This window comes from Podarcis melisellensis (genome assembly GCF_964234715.1).
Source record: "Podarcis melisellensis genome assembly, chromosome: 5".
In the NCBI taxonomy this organism is placed as follows: Eukaryota; Metazoa; Chordata; class Lepidosauria; order Squamata; family Lacertidae; genus Podarcis; species Podarcis melisellensis.
Window position 1 is genome coordinate 79,846,510 of NC_138537.1, and position 15,807 is coordinate 79,862,316.

The window sequence follows — 15,807 nt, forward strand, 5'->3', positions numbered from 1 at the left end:
AGAAAAGAAAAAACAACCCAAAGTGAACTCAGCAACTCTGAGGGAGGACACAATATTTTTCATTTATACTACTACAGTGATCCTCGGATGAAAGGTGGTATATAAATTTAATTAATAATAAAAAATTAACATTGAATAACAATGTATTGGGGTGGGGTGCCCAAAATACTTCCCTTTATTTCATTCATAAATAAAACAACGAACTAGCAATACAGATCAGCAGTTGGAGGGTCAGGCTGAAGAACAAATATAGTGGCTCTCCTAAAAGGCCACTGAGTGACTGTGTTTACATGTAATCATAATCCAAGAAAAATGGCTTTGTAAACCAAACCAGAACTGCTTGCTGGTCTAAAACCATTCTTGTTGGCTTATGCATCCTGGCTTATTAGGGCAAATCAAACCACAACCCCAGGCTCAGATGTAATGCTAAGCTATCCTCTTCCTGCTTTACCTGCCTGCACCAAAAGAGAAGCAAAGTGAGGAGTTCATGCACCAGGCAGTTTTTTAAGCCAAGCTTCTTGGTTTACTGTTACAGGCCAATATGGGTGGTGAGTTCATGATTGAGCTGAGGCATAGTCCTAGTCCTTACGGAGGTTATACCTCTGAATTTCAGAACCTACCATGCCACAGTTCAGAACTTCAGAAATGTGGGTAGCAGCTCACATGATTGTATGTTCTTGCTTTCAAAAACCTTATCTCCATAAATAAAACTAGCATTTTAAGTAAAAGGCCAGCACCTCTGTCTTGAAATCAGCTTTCCACCTATCTATTTGATGCTTTCCAAGAAACGTTCCCTCTTCTAATCCACGCTGTCTCTACAATGTAGGAAAACTTCCCACTATCTACAAAACACTGTTGCTCACCATCCTCTGCTCACACCTAACTTCTAGAAAACAGAGCTCTCTCTATTTCTTTCCATCACGTTATATAGCAAATAAATAAATAAATCACACCCACCAAATTACAAAGATAAAAGTTATTGCAAACAATGGCTGCTAATTTTGCCCATTGGTTTGCAGTTTGGCAGGTGACATAACCCACAAAGCCCACAGACTTCCTGTGCTGTGTTGGCTTCATATCCCAATCAACAATGAGAACAGCATGAAGGAACTTTCTCTACATTTCCAGTCCTCCTTAACTGCCTTCCTTGGAGGCCCCAGTCTGGCCCCACCACAGAGAAACATCCCTGCCTTCCCAGGTTATGCCCTCTAATGTTTTCTGGATACACTATGCCAGTAGGGCCCAAATGCTCTAGGCTGCATTTCTATATTCTTTCATGAGACTTACTTCAACGTTGACATAGGCTGCAGTCATGTGCATAGATACTGAGAGTAAATTCCACTGAACTCAAGAAAGCCACTCACACCATTAACCTTGAAGGCTTTCGTGTAAGTTGTGCCCTTGGGTAAGAAAGCCCAGGGTCCTTACAAATGCTGAAAGTGCTCATATAAAATAGTTTTTTGCATTCAAGAAAGATTTGCTTGCTTATTTTTGCATGCTGGGAATCTGTAGAGACAGTCTGAGAGCTGGAAATTAACAGAGCAGGAAAGGTAGAAACTAATGAATCTCTATCAGGATAATAGTGTAGGAAAGACAACACGCAGGCAAAATATGCCTCAAATCAATGGTTTGCGTAGAAATGTTTTACTCTTAATTGATCTTGTTCTTGAATCATTTTTTTTTTAAGAATATCAACCCATAAATGAGTCAATATGGGTGTCATCTAAAACTAAAGAACAATTGAATGAAACGAATGAAAAGGCTTTTCAAAGGCATGGGGACCAATACATTTGGGCTGAGGCAGGGTTGTTCACCCATGAGGCAAGGTGAGGAGACCACTTCAGGCAACAGGCTCTACAGAGGCAGCAGATCTAGCCACCAATGAATGCACCAATAGCAGCAGTGCAATCCTTGGTGATCAGACCTCTCCCTGCCCCCCTCCAGCTCCACCTCTACAGTGGCCTCTTGGCCAATAGGAGGCACTGGGAGTCCCCTCCCACTCTTGTTCCCAATGTATATCTTTATCCCCACCCCACTTGTTCCTGATGTAGCTATTCATTTACCCCTTCTTCCCCGGTGGGAGAGGGGGCACCATTTTGTGGTTAGCCTCAGGTGCCAACAAGTCTTGAGCTCTAGACAAAGGTCCTAGAATTTTTCATCCCAAAACTTTTTAAACTACCATAATCAGGGCCAGCCCAAGACATTTTGCTGCCTGAAAATACAATTTAGCAAAATAGCATGCCAGAGTTTATACTGAGCCTAATAAGGCCTCATGCCTAATGTTTATTTCAAGTTTGGGTTGCCCCCAGAAGAAGTTTAAATGACGTGCAAAGCAAACCTAAGTGGGCTGGTGAAGTGGCAGATGACCCAAAGCTCTGCTGTCTTACACCAACCATGGTGGATGGCTTGAGTGTTTCTTGCCCATACAGTGGTACCTCGGGTTCAGAACTTAATTCATTCTGGAGGTCTGTTCTTAACCTGAGGTACCACTTTAGCTAATGGGGCCTCCCGCTGCAATTTCTGTTCTCATCCTGAAGCAAAGTTCTTAACCCGAGGTACTATTTCTGGGTGAGCGGAGTCTGTAACCTGAAGCACCTGTAACCTGAAGGTACCACTGTATTTCAACTTTTTCTCACTGTTGAGAGAGAGGGAATGGGGGAGCATCTGTGCTAGCCCCAGGCTAAAGTTGGTAATGAACCCAGCACGGGGGCCCATTGGGGGAATGAAGAGGCTTTGGATCCAGCAAATCCAAGGCTGCGTCTGCTTCCAGAACACCCCATTCCCAAGCCAAACCTTGGCTACCACCAGCAAAAACACCGCAAGATCTATGCCATTGTAGCTTTCCATAGATGTAATGGGTGGGAAACTTGCCACAACATGCATTTATGCCGCCACAAAAAAATCACATCAACAGTGAAGGGGATATCCACCCAATCCTCATGCCTAGCAGATCTGGGGTTCATGGTTGTGCTCATGGTTATGTAGTTATTTCCCTACAATTTATACCTCAAGACCACAATTTAAGCAAGTCCTACAACAAAGCAACTTTCATGATGCCAAGCAGTTTTAGATCTGGTCACAGTACTTGCATGGGCGCACCAGTAAGGGCCCCCATCTACACTGCCCTGAGAGCCACGAAAGAAAGAAAACAGAATAAAAGTGTGCTTTTTTAAAAAAAGGTGATTGCAGAAAACTCGGTGGAATTACTCAGGGAATCTAAACAGGGGATAGTTTTTAATGTTTCATTATTGAAGTGTTTGTCACAGGGAAGAGTTGCTCCCCCTACTCTGAGATATGAAGGCTGCGCTATCGATTAGGATTCATCATTGAATTTTGACAAACTCTTTGTCACACTGTAACTCGTTTTGTGATAAATAATATCTTGCTAAGGAAAGATGAGACAACAGTAATAGAACAGATGGGTTCAATCTTTTCAGCAGAGACTTGGAAAAAAGACAATGAAAGGAAATGTATTGTAGTAGAAGGGAAATCATTCTAGCGAGAAGAATTATTTTCATTCAAAATGTCCTTAGTAGTCAGGCTAACTGAGCATTTTAAAGTAATTCTCGCTGTCAGTAAACAGACAGTTTTAAGTATGCATACACTGAAATGATTCCATATGTGCAAATGAATAACTGCTATTTTCCACCCTTTAGGAGAGACAGCAAATATTTTGTGGGTCTCCGTCCACCTGGCTTGGCGCTACCAGCTCCACCATATTCCCCATGCAGCCAAGTTGCTCCTCTTCCCTCACTCCTACACCACAACACCTGCACAATTCCTTTGGTGTCTACTCACTGCAAGGAAACATTCGAAATCCATCCAGTTTCCTTGAAAGCAGCCTATCCTTTTGACATTGCAAAGCCAAAGTCCCTCCTTGTCATCTCATCACAATCTTTGGAGTCTCTTCTTCACCCTCAGTAAGTCAGAAGAACTTTAAGTGCCTCCAGACTGTTGCTATTCTGGGGTGGCGTTCAATCATATGCCAGCAAATTTGGGTTACGAATTTATGGTTTAGTGCATGACTTTCCCAGAAGATGGGACTTTTTGCTTGAAGGAAAGTGATGAGGAAATTCAAGGAAAATAAAACCTGCTTTGCTGTGATGTCGTCTAGCCTCCCCAGATATAAATCAAGTGATTGCTCATTAAATAGCTGTCACCTTGTCTCTGCACAAACAAATCAGTATGAAATGTCATTAAACAGGCCATCTGGAGGTACCCTTTATGAGGTGATAGGGATTCCCAATTCTAACTTGTGTACATTGTTGAGAACCATAAGAGTATCATCTCAGGTTGTCCTTAAAATGTTATACTCTTTGAACTGAAGCATTGTGAAGAGATATTTTTAAAATCAGCACAAAATGGTGAAATGGCAGCCCTCATTTATTTTATCTGTAAGAACAAAACCCACTGCTTAATTCTACAACAATGTAATGTGTCCCCCCCCCCCAGTGAAATCTGATATTTTTCTGTAGGCTGCTTTCTATAATTAATCACACTTGTATCTCACTCTTCCTCCAAGGAGCTCAGATAGCTTGTAAGGGTTTCTTCCCCATTCTCACAAAGACAATGTGAAGTAAGCTGGGCTGTAAGATAGTGACCGGCCCAAAGTCTGCCTATGAGCTTCATGGATGAATAAGGATTTGAAAATTCACACTAGTTCGTTAAATGACTTGAGGACTCATTTATTTCTGCACTGTGAGTGCAGATCAATCAAATCATTGTACTTTTGTTTTTAAAAATTACACAAGTTGCCTTGTATGATGCTGTGTTTTAAACGCTGAAGCTGCTAATTTTGATCACAGACTTTGCTGTGCAGCATGATAACCGCAGTGCAACATGCTGAGGAATTTCCTTACGTTGCTATAATGTACTCAGTTTTGTCTTAAACACCTTGCCAAAATAAATTTTCATTGGTTCATCCAATGCTAATAATTTACATTTATGAGCATTTGCTGTTGCTCATTAAAATGTTAATCCCTTTGTTGTTATTGTATTGTCTCTAAGTTTTTGATGCAGAACTAATAAACCTGACCTGAAACCTGTACAGTTAGATGTTTATGGAATAACAATCATATTTTGGCTCCCACAGCTTATGACCATAAGAAACATGCATTCATCCTGATCTAGCAAGAGGGATTGTCACTGTGTACACCAGAACTCATGAAGACTAATTGCATAGGAAGCATTACTACCGCCAAACAGTTGCATGAGGTAGCTGTGAATAGAAAACACCACTAGCTCGTTTAGGGATGAATATAGAGAGCATCCATATGATGAATCCTTGTGGGGATTCAAATGTGCATCCTTTGATAATCTAAAACAAACAAACCCTAAGCATCACTTGGATTACATAAATGCACCACAAACTACCATTTTATAGACACACTCTGCTCATATGCTTCATACTCACTACTAATAGCTATTTGAAATACATGCTTGTTACTTCTCCAACATCTACACTAAGTCACATATGCTCTTTAATTATCATTAAAGAATCTTCCTCCCCTTTAACTCAATGCACATTTACAGTGCTCTTTTCCCACTTTAAATGTCACCATCCTTTTCTCCAGCCCATATAGATTCAAATACAATCCCACAAGTATCTTTTTTGGGTTCCCCCACGCACTGCCAAGTTTCCCTGCTCTTTTAACAAGAGGTTTTAAAAGTTGTTTTTGTTGCTAAGCTTTATTGTTTGTGGTATTTTATTACCGTTATATTTCATGTTAAACCCACCCTGGGATTATGAATTGATAAAGAGTGCGACAGAAATGGAATAAGTAAACAAATGAATTTCCTTCAGCATTCCTTCTCTTTAGCACTGACACCACTGTGCTCTTCAGTGAAATCGATGCTGTCAGGTGAAAAAGGAGAGACATGTGTACTGGTCAAACTGACTAGGTTTCCTCACCACACTTCTGTATGGGGGAAGAAGTTAAGGTGTGGAAAAGCCACTCACAAATACATTTGGCTCTATGGAAAGAATGGCGGGATGAGGACTAAAAATGTGCCAACGGTGGGGTAGAGGCTTAAAATGTCTTTAAGTGACGTGTTTTGTTTTTTGTTTTTTGTTTTTTTAAAAAACCACTTAGGTAATGAGCTCATTTTTTTTTTAAAAAAATTAGGGATTCCATGAGGTAATGTTACATGTAAAGTTATGCCTCACCCAAGCAGTGCTAAGTACACTGTGACAGCTAAAAACAAAGAACTCTGCAACCACAAGAGAGAAATCCCATCTTCTGCTTCTCTAGAGGCAGCGGCAGAGCAAGCCAATTGGGCACCTGGGCTGGTGTACGTGCCTTGTGCCCAGGGGTGGGGCCAGCTGCCCATGGGGGTGGGGCGAACCAGGGCAGGGCACTCCGTGGGGCCTCCGAGGAGTCTGCCTGCCTCCTCCCAGTAAGCTGCCCTACAGGTGAGGGGGGTGGCGGCTGGACCCTTTGGGGCAGCATGGAGCCGGCGGGTGCCTAAGCCACTGTGTCACTCCCAGAAGAGACGCATGGCTCAGGCACACTGCAGCCCCCTCAGTGAGTGCCACCCGGCATTTTGTCACCCCCCTCAGTGGTGACACCCGGGGCGACCCACACCCACCACACACCCCTTTCTCCACCCCTGTCTAGAGGGTTACAGAATTAAGGGCAAGGCATACCAGATTAGATTTTGCCCTTGAGTCTTTACAGGCAGGTCCCATCTGCCTTGTACATTTAAAGCAGTATCATACCACTTTAAAGAATCATGGCTTCCCCCAAAGAATCCAGTGAACCGAATTTTGCTAAGAGTGCTGAGAGTTGTTGGGAGGCTCCCACTCCCCTCACAGAGCTACTATTTCCAGGGTTCTCTGTGAAGAATGAGGGATCATTAAGCCGCTCTGCCATTTGTAGCTCTGTGAGGGGGATGTGCGTCTCATTACCAGGGCCAGCTCACCCATATGAGGCAAGGTGAGGCGACTGCCTCAGGCGGCAAGATCCATACAGGCAATAGATCCAGCCTCCAAGGAATACATACCCGTGGTATGAATCAGCCATTTCCTCGGGAGGCCTGCTAATGCTACCTCTACAGTGGCCTCTGGGTGAATTAAAAGCACTGCTGCTGTCCTCCCACCAAACACACCAGTTGAGGGGGCCGGGGCAGCGCAACTTGAACATGTGTACATGATGTCAGGCTGCTGCAGAATTTGAAAAAAATTGGAAAATTTGGGGGGGCCCTTGCCCTTCCCCAATGGCACGCCTACCTCCCACCCTTGTTGCAGTGTAGATCTATTTCCTCCTTGTTCCTGATGTAGATCTTCACTCTTGGCAGGAAGGGGGGGGCACAAAATTTTGTGGTTCTCCTCAGGTTCCAAAATGTCTTTGGCCAGCCCCACTCCTTAAAACTCTCAGCACCCTTAACACAAACTACTTAAGTTTGTGGACATCAGAGTTTGGAATTAGAAAGGAACCTGGGGAGCAGGAATCCACAAGGAACAGAACTAGGGGAAGGGAATTGAGACCAAAGAACTTGATGCCTTTGCTCATTTTCTGTTCCCTACAACTAATCAAACACGGGAGGTGTGGATGGAGCTCTGACTATGCTTTCTCTGCCATCCACCCCACTCATGTCAGCAGCACTAAATGAGCCCTCCCTTCCTGAAGTGATTGTTGGGGAGAAAAGGGGTTGGCCACAGAGAAAGTGTGCCAAAGTATGTTTCTGGCCCCATCCCATGTTTGGCATCGGCAGTGTCCACACAACTGCCATCCAGAGACACAGGCAAATGCGACTAAAGTAACTGTGCTAAACCCAAACTCTAGGAACCTTTTTAAGAAACAGGTAAACTTACATTGTTCTGCCAAGCCTATGACTGAGCAGACCACTATATATATTATTTTTACTGTAAAGGTTTTAAGGCCTTATTGCTGTTTTATTTTATTGATTTCCTCGTTTTTATTGAACTTAGTATTTATAGTCTTGACTGATATTTTAGGAATGATTTTTATTGTTGTAAGCTTCCTTGAGAGTCTTAGCAGCCTAGTTAGTGGGGTAGATGTTCAAAGCAATATATTTTAAATCCTAGTATAAACTAGAAGGTGTTTTAAGTGCAAACATATGAACAGATTGCCTATACAGTGGTACCTTGGTTGTCAAACTTTACCTGTTCCAGGAATCCGTTCGACTCCTGGAACCATTCAAAAACCAAGTCGCGGCTTCCTGCACTCAGCCAGAAGCCGTGGAAGCCATGTCGGACATTCGGCTTCCAAAAAACATTCACAAACCAGAACACTTCCGGGTTTGCGGCTTTCGGGAGCCAAGCCATTCAACAACCAAGGTACCACTGTAGAAGTAGACTTTGTTTGGATAAATATATTGATATCTGAAACAAGTTTATACAGCATATAGAAGGTTATTAGCAACTATGGATAATAATATGACATATCTATTCAATAATCTATAGAAATGAAATTGATGTTACATATTGTAAAACAATTCTGTAACGTAGGTTAGGCTAAGTGATGACGAATGGCCCAAGGTCACCCAGTGAGCTTCATCGCTGAGTGGAGATTCAAACCCAGGTCTCCCAGTACTCCAGTACTCTAACCATTACACCACACTGGCTCTCATATCCACTGACGGCAGTTTAGATCTAGTCCTTTTCAGTTACAGTAGTTCACACACTGAAGGTTTGGAACCAGACTAAGTCAGCTGAATTTAGGCCACAAATTAGTCATGACCTAAGCTCTCAGTGATGTGGGCCACAATCCAGTTCAGTTAGCTTTCGTCACGCCAACAATTCCAAAGAGCTCCAATTTGGTGTTGAATTGAAACCAAAGCACAGAGCAATGAAGTGTGAAGAAATTAAGTGATTATTGCATATACAGTGGTACCTCTGGATGCGAACGGGATCTGTTCCAGAGCCTTGTTCACATCCAGAAGCAAAAGCAACCCGCATCCGCACATCTGTGCGTGACGCGATTCACCACTTCCGCGCATGCGCGTGACGTCATTTTGACCGTCTGCACATGCACAAGCGGCAAAACCCAGAAGTGACACACTCCGTTACTTCCGGGTCGCCACAGCGCGCAACCCGAAAATACTTATCCCAAAGCTACTTCAACCCGAGGTATGACTGTACATGAAATCTGTGTGTTTTTTTCCCTTTACAGAAATAGGAATTCAGTCTAACTAATGGGTAAAATCCACGAGGAACAGAGCTAACATTAATATTATTTATGTCCACGAACATAAAGTTCATAAAGGAAAGATAACATCTTCTGGAATAAAATTTAATTTTGATACTATAGGAATTTGTATAAAAATATCAGACTGAGGACTTATAGGGGACTAACCTGTAAGTTAACACGCAATGGGTTCTATTATTTCTTGAAGCTGATTTACATTCTTCACCATATGTTTCAAAAACTTAATCAATAAAAGATTAGACTGCCTTTAAAAAATCCACAGCCATGCTAAAAGGCACCTGTTAAAATATATGGTGCTCTGATGATTAAAAACAAAGAGAGAATTCTTGTCTGCAACCAGGTCATATCTTAGTCTTAAGAGGAAAAGAAGAAGACTAGCAAGGCCTTATTTGTGACGTTCTTTTTTTTATAAGATAACAGACCCAAATCCAAAACAGACCTACACTTCATTAAAGCCCATTGAAACAAATGGGTTTAAGTAAGCATAACTTTGTGATGGATTTAGACAATAACATTCCTATATGTGTGTACACACACACTATAATCTCCAACTGCCCCCAACATGCTAGGACCATCACTAAAACCCTGAAGGCACCACGGCTTCTCACTACGTTATACACGGTCCAGAATTCCGCAAGTGGTGAAAGGATGTGGGGAAGGGCAGGGTGCGCAGAAGGACCCATAGGAAGGGGAAGGGCACCAGCTGCCGCCGCTGTATTCCTGCACTCCACCAGCCAGTACTGCTCAACAAATCCAACCACAGTGATTGCGGCAGCAGGAGCAGCCTAAGGGGACGTGGCTTGTGCAGGCACACAGATGCCCTCCGCCAGTCATAGCTGCAGACCATAGAAACTATTATGCTTGTGCAGAAGTGCTGCCTTGAAAACATCTGGCACAGGTGCCTCTTCTGAAGCCCAAGGCAGGCAGTGTGGGATATTTAGTCAAACCAACAATTCATGTTTTGCTAGATAATCACATGATTATTTATATATTCTCCTACCTGCCTGGGCACAACCTCTGTCTCTTTTTCATCACTTTCCACCAAGCCAGAAATGTGAGAATATCTGCTGAGTCTGAGCTAAATGCTCTGATTGCATTTTAAGCTAGACTTAAGTATGTCTTTGTAACCGAATTACCATTTTAAGCCTGCCTGAACAAAGCTGCCTGTCTGTTACTCTTCAACAAGCATTCTGAGTGAATAAATGTTATTTTTACCTTTTACAAGACTGTGTGGTTATTGTTTTAAGGGGGAGAAAAGGGGGAAAATACCAAGATAATTCAGCCTGCCTTAAAACTTTTTGGATTACTTAAACTAAAAGGCTAAGACTAGCCTATCTAAGCTTACCTTTTAAGCTGCAAAGGGATGGCACTCTGGTGAACTCACAAACAGGAGGAAGGAAGGAAGGATAGTGTCTAATAAATATATCCTCTCCTAGCATCTATTCACATTCCAACAGGCTGAATCAAGCCTCACAGTTTAACATATATCATCTAAGGCTCCAGCAAATAACCAGGACAATTGCCTGTATGGCATTGTTACATACTCCTCTTGGTAACAGTTGTTGGAGCAGCTCAGCCAACCCTGCCCTTTTCCCACATTTTCCATCAGCAGTGTGCATATATCGTATTTTTCTGTGCATAAGGCGCCCCATGTATAAGACACCCCCTATTTTGGGGGACTCCAAATTAAGAAAACACCCCTCAGCACTACCCATGCATAAGATGAGCCCCAATTTTAAACCTAATTTTTTTGTTTAAAAAAACCTAGCCTTATACATGGAAAAATACGGTATATGGGGTGCAGGGCAGGGGACACTGATGCAGAATAGAATGAATATTTTCATCTGAGGAATGTTGGAGAGTATGGCACACAATAATATTTATAAATAAGACAGGCTCCCGTCTGGGTCAATTGGCCAATAGCAGATAAACTGATCTCTGTACATGCGGCTATATTAGCCATGTCCCTCTAGACATAAAAGCTGTGCCCTGCATAAATGGACTTCCTCCAAACCTGCCAACATTGTCAAATGCTCATTGTGATGACACCACTAGTCATGCTTTGTGAGGCATCTCAGCAAGTTCTGGGTGTTCCACATGCTAAGCATGTGGAAAATCTTCCAGTTCTGATGCTTCTGTGCAGTTAAAACTCTATATTTGGTCAGGGTTTGTCTGCATTGGGCTTACCCCTCAACCCATTTCCACATCAGTTTGGTGCACAGTTCTCACTGCTCATTTTCCCTCCCTTCTTGAGTCTTTATATGAAAACAATCCCTGCAGTTTGATAACACAGTATTTGGCTTGGGTGAAAAATTGCCTCAGCATAAAGCAGGCATTAGCCATACCAAGAAATCAATTCAGCAGTGAGGATTTTTATTATTCAATCATGTAAGTAATTAAAACCATTGATTGATGGTATGGCAACACAGCTGAAGCTCTCTCACTCATGCCCCAGCAGAATGGTTTGCACCCCCTATTCTCATCTGTGAAACAGCACATGGGTCCACTGATAATATTTCCCTAACTTATACTGTACACATCTGCAACTCTCAGCAAAAACACGGGACCCAATCACTCAATAAGCCATCTTATTAGGGATATAGACACCTGTAAATAAATGTACCAATACTGTGGAACTGCCATCAAATCATTTGAAACTGGGGAATTGTACATACTACCTTGGATAAAATATTGTATAAAAATGCTTTGGTGCAATATACACCAAGCTAACACACTACTGCATATCGCAGACAAAAATAAGGAAATTTCCCCAATTCTACTGCCTTAATGTCATCCACCACCACCACCCCTATATTTTGCTGAAAGCTGCCCTGGTTTTTGTTCTGCCATAGCCCATTGTGGCTTACTTTATAAGCAAAGAGCATGCATTTCAGTCAAGGACCAACCAGCAAAACATAACAGTCCTACAACAGGGCATAAACAGTTAAGAAAAAACCTCAAGAGCTACAGCATATGAGCTGTCAGCTTACACCAGGATTAGGGATCCTCTGGCCCTTCAGATGCTGTTAGACTAGGATTTCCATCACCCTGAACCATGCTAGCTAAGGCTGATAGTTGCTGGGAGTTCCCCATCCTTGGCTAGATCAGGGGAAAAGGCTAAAAACTAAAGACCTGAAACTCACGCCTACAACATTTTTGAAAAGCACCCCCCCCAAATGGTGATAATAAATTGCCAGGGATACGTCAGAATAATTAAGTAGGGCAACCGAACCTTATACTAGATCTATTAACTGCACAGTGGTACCTCGGGTTAAGTACTTAATTCGTTCCAGAGGTCTGTTCTTAACCTGAAACTGTTCTTAACCTGAAGCACCACTTTAGCTAATGGGGCCTCCTGCTGCCGCTGCACCGCCAGAGCCCGATTTCTGTTCTTATCCTGAAGCAAAGTTCTTAACCTGAAGCACTATTTCTGGGTTAGCGGAGTCTGTAACCTGAAGCGTATGTAACCCGAAGTACCACTGTACTTACTGGTTTCATAAAATGTGTAGGTCCCTGCTCCCAAAAAAAGGTTCTATTTTGCAAGCATAAATATTGCAAAATATTGAGAAAGCCCTAATATCATTCCATCTATTGATACTTGGCTACCAGAGTAGACCCAGGTACAAATGAATAAAGCCAACAAAAAAAGTACCGGAAGGTTACTGTTTTGGTACTGTAATTATCCCAATTGTTTAGTCAAGCTGCACATATTATCTATGGTGTAGCTGTCTCTTATTTCTTTCCCTAGACTGCAGCAATACAACCCTGCAGCATGGAAACAATTGCTGTGCTGTGAGCATCACTACTGTATCTACCTTCTGTGTTTCTGTAGCACTGTGCCAGTCAGTATGATAATACAACAAGTCAGACTTGGATCCGAAACAAAAGAATTCCCGTGAACAGATGCTGGATATCAATGGAGTTTGGGCTGTGTCTTTTTACCTGAGTTTAAGCCAAGACGTATAAATCATCATTGCAGCTTTTTCGTTCCATTTCTTCTACTTCTTCCTGGCAATGCACTTAGACATGCAAAGTCTTAAAATGACGACATCTTCCTCTCCTGTGCGTTGACTTCAAGTAATTAAAGCTATAATAGGTCTCTCTGTGAGTTGTCAGCTTTTCAGGCAAGGCTTCCTCAAAAACTGATGGTGGGGGTGGGGTCTGAGCATGTATAAAGAGGGGCTGGGGAGGAGAAGAGAAAGGTTATATCAGGCCTGTTTTAATATAATGAAAGGGAGTGGCATATTTCCAGATATAGTAACTAAAACCAATACAAAAAGAGAGGTTTTAGTTTGTTCTCAGAGGACAGCATCGAGATAACATTTCTAATTTGAATGTTTCACTCTGTTTTAGGCCCCTTCTGTTCTCCTCTTTCCCAACCTCAGAGCCAAACATATTTTTCCACATATGGAAATGTAGTAAACCCAGAGCCTCATTGGTCCCCATTATTGAAATGCCCGATAGTCACTGAAAGTTGAGAAAGAGATTATAGATATTGGGGTTTATGCTTTATTTGAACCTTTCATATGCAGCTGTAGAAAGCAGATCCAGCTGAGCCCAAGGGTGATGTGTTCTTCTGCAATGACTATTCCAAAATATCTGCTAAGGGATGCGAAATCATAATCCCAGCAAGCAGTGGGACTGGGGGCTAGAGAGACTGGGGGCTAGAGCAAGCACTGGGACTGCTTCCTCTTCTGAGAAGATCCCACCCACCTTAGGCTTTGGGATCTGTGCTGGCATATGGCAAGTTTCTGTGCATATTTGGTGTGCTCCTGGGAGCATATGGAGGGAGAGACTACCAGGACATCATTTGAGTAGCAGTTATCATAAGATGCCCATTGGTTTCCTTGACCTTGCAAACATGGGACATACAACCATATCCACTCTTCTTTGTGCTGTTTCATGAAATACAATTTTTAAAAATAGCATCATATGATCCTCAGCATTGATACAATGCATTGTGGGAATTATTTTGGGAAGCCTACTCAATTGAAACCAATTTAACTGCCAACGATTCTCCATCAAGAGGAATTTTCATATGAAACTATTATTCATCATGTTTGCCCAGGAGAACAGGCAGCTCTTATCCCAACTTTTCAAGGTTATTTTCAGAAGTCTGCTTCCTGCTGGCTGTACCTCCACCATCCACCACCCAAACACACCAAAAAGAAAAACAAGAAATAGTTCCTCTTTTTTGTCAAAAGAAAAGAAAAATGCTATTTTCCTTCCCAGAAACTTCTCCCACAGCACATACAGCCAGCCTGTCCGGGAGCAGTGAATTCTCTCAACCTACAGTCTGTTTAAAAACCAACTGCTTCTATCACCTGAGAATAGAATCTATGCAAATCTGTACAGTCAAATCTTTGCAAATCTACACAGAGTGGAATTTTCAGTCAAAGGCCCAATAATGCTCAATATATGTAAACCAGTCAGCCTTACTTGTGAGCTTGTGAGTTTCACTAAAGTAAAAGGCAATGGTCACATTGCTTTGATTTTATTACTCCTCCTGTTCCTCACTAATGGCATCTGATTGGATTTGGGAAAAGTCAGTGGCAGCTACAGCTGCCAACTTTCTACAAAGCACTGTAGTTGTCTCTTTGGCAGACATCAGGAGGTGTTAATGTTTATTTCCAAGCTGTGGAGCTTCACCTGCTGATTTCCTCCCATCAAAAAGCTGTTAAAGGCATAGAGCAGGCCAGGCAGCTGGAAGGAATAGGAAAATACCTCCACTGATGGATTCAGCTAGCTGGTGGGGGCAGGAAAGAGTCTATGCCCTACATCTTCAACTCAAAAGCAAAGAAACAAACAATTGTGTCACAATAAAACATTGGGTGCACTGTAGCTTGCCTTGCAGGTCTTAATTTGCCTCCTTCACTCAGCTTTTACAAGGAGAAGAGAAATTACCTTTGAACGGGGGAATCACATTTGTGATTGTACAAACTTAGTAGTGCGTGGAAAAACAAACCACACACTCCTGCTTCCTCCTGTTCTCAGCACAAAATGTTGTAGATGGCATAAATACCCAAGCGGACAAAAAAAACAACCCTTGTTTTACAACACACATTTGTGGATTTTTATCTGGCCTCCAACACATACACATCCCAGCAGGTTTACAAACCTCGACCCCCTCCAATGCAATCAATAAAGAGAGATCAGCAGTAACAAAAGATTTAAAATACACAGAGATTAAAAAGAGCCTCAATTAAAATTTTATTCCATCAAGGATTAAAAAGAGTTAATTAAAAGGCCTGGGAGAATTAAATGGGGTTTGTCTAATAGAAAGGTTAAAAGGTACAGAAATCTTCTTGGGGAGGACATTCTGCAAGAGGGTTACCACCCCTGATAAGAATCTCTTCTTGTGTTGCCCTTGCTCATCTCAAATGGTGAAGGTTCCCAGATGGGGGCTTCCAAAGTTGATCTGTAGTGAATTCATCATTTCTCCCCAGCATCTGAACTGTAATGTAATCAAGACAGTTTCCCAGACTATTAAAACATTGCACAAAATAAGGACTTGAGAAATCAGTATGCATTGCTGTATCTACACACACATTATTATATTATTATATTATATTATATTATATTATATTATATTATATTATATTATATTATATTATATTATATTATTCAGAGGACACAC

At 42.1% G+C, this 15,807-nt stretch overlaps 1 protein-coding gene and 1 long non-coding RNA gene across 2 annotated transcripts in view; one reads left to right on the forward strand and one right to left on the reverse strand.

Moving 5' to 3' along the window:
• The window catches only part of LOC309371213, a 35,697-nt gene extending 31,249 nt beyond the window's left edge, over positions 1-4,448 (forward strand). Inside the window, exon 3 of the long non-coding RNA XR_014168919.1 lies at positions 3,657-4,448. This is a non-coding gene — a long non-coding RNA (uncharacterized lncRNA). The remainder of the gene's footprint in view (positions 1-3,656) is intronic.
• The window catches only part of RET (ret proto-oncogene), a 110,014-nt gene extending 96,655 nt beyond the window's left edge, over positions 1-13,359 (reverse strand). The window contains exon 1 of the mRNA XM_081913499.1: positions 13,113-13,359. The gene's annotated coding sequence lies outside the window, so the exon portion shown is untranslated. The remainder of the gene's footprint in view (positions 1-13,112) is intronic.
• Between the last annotated feature and the right edge of the window lie 2,448 nt (positions 13,360-15,807).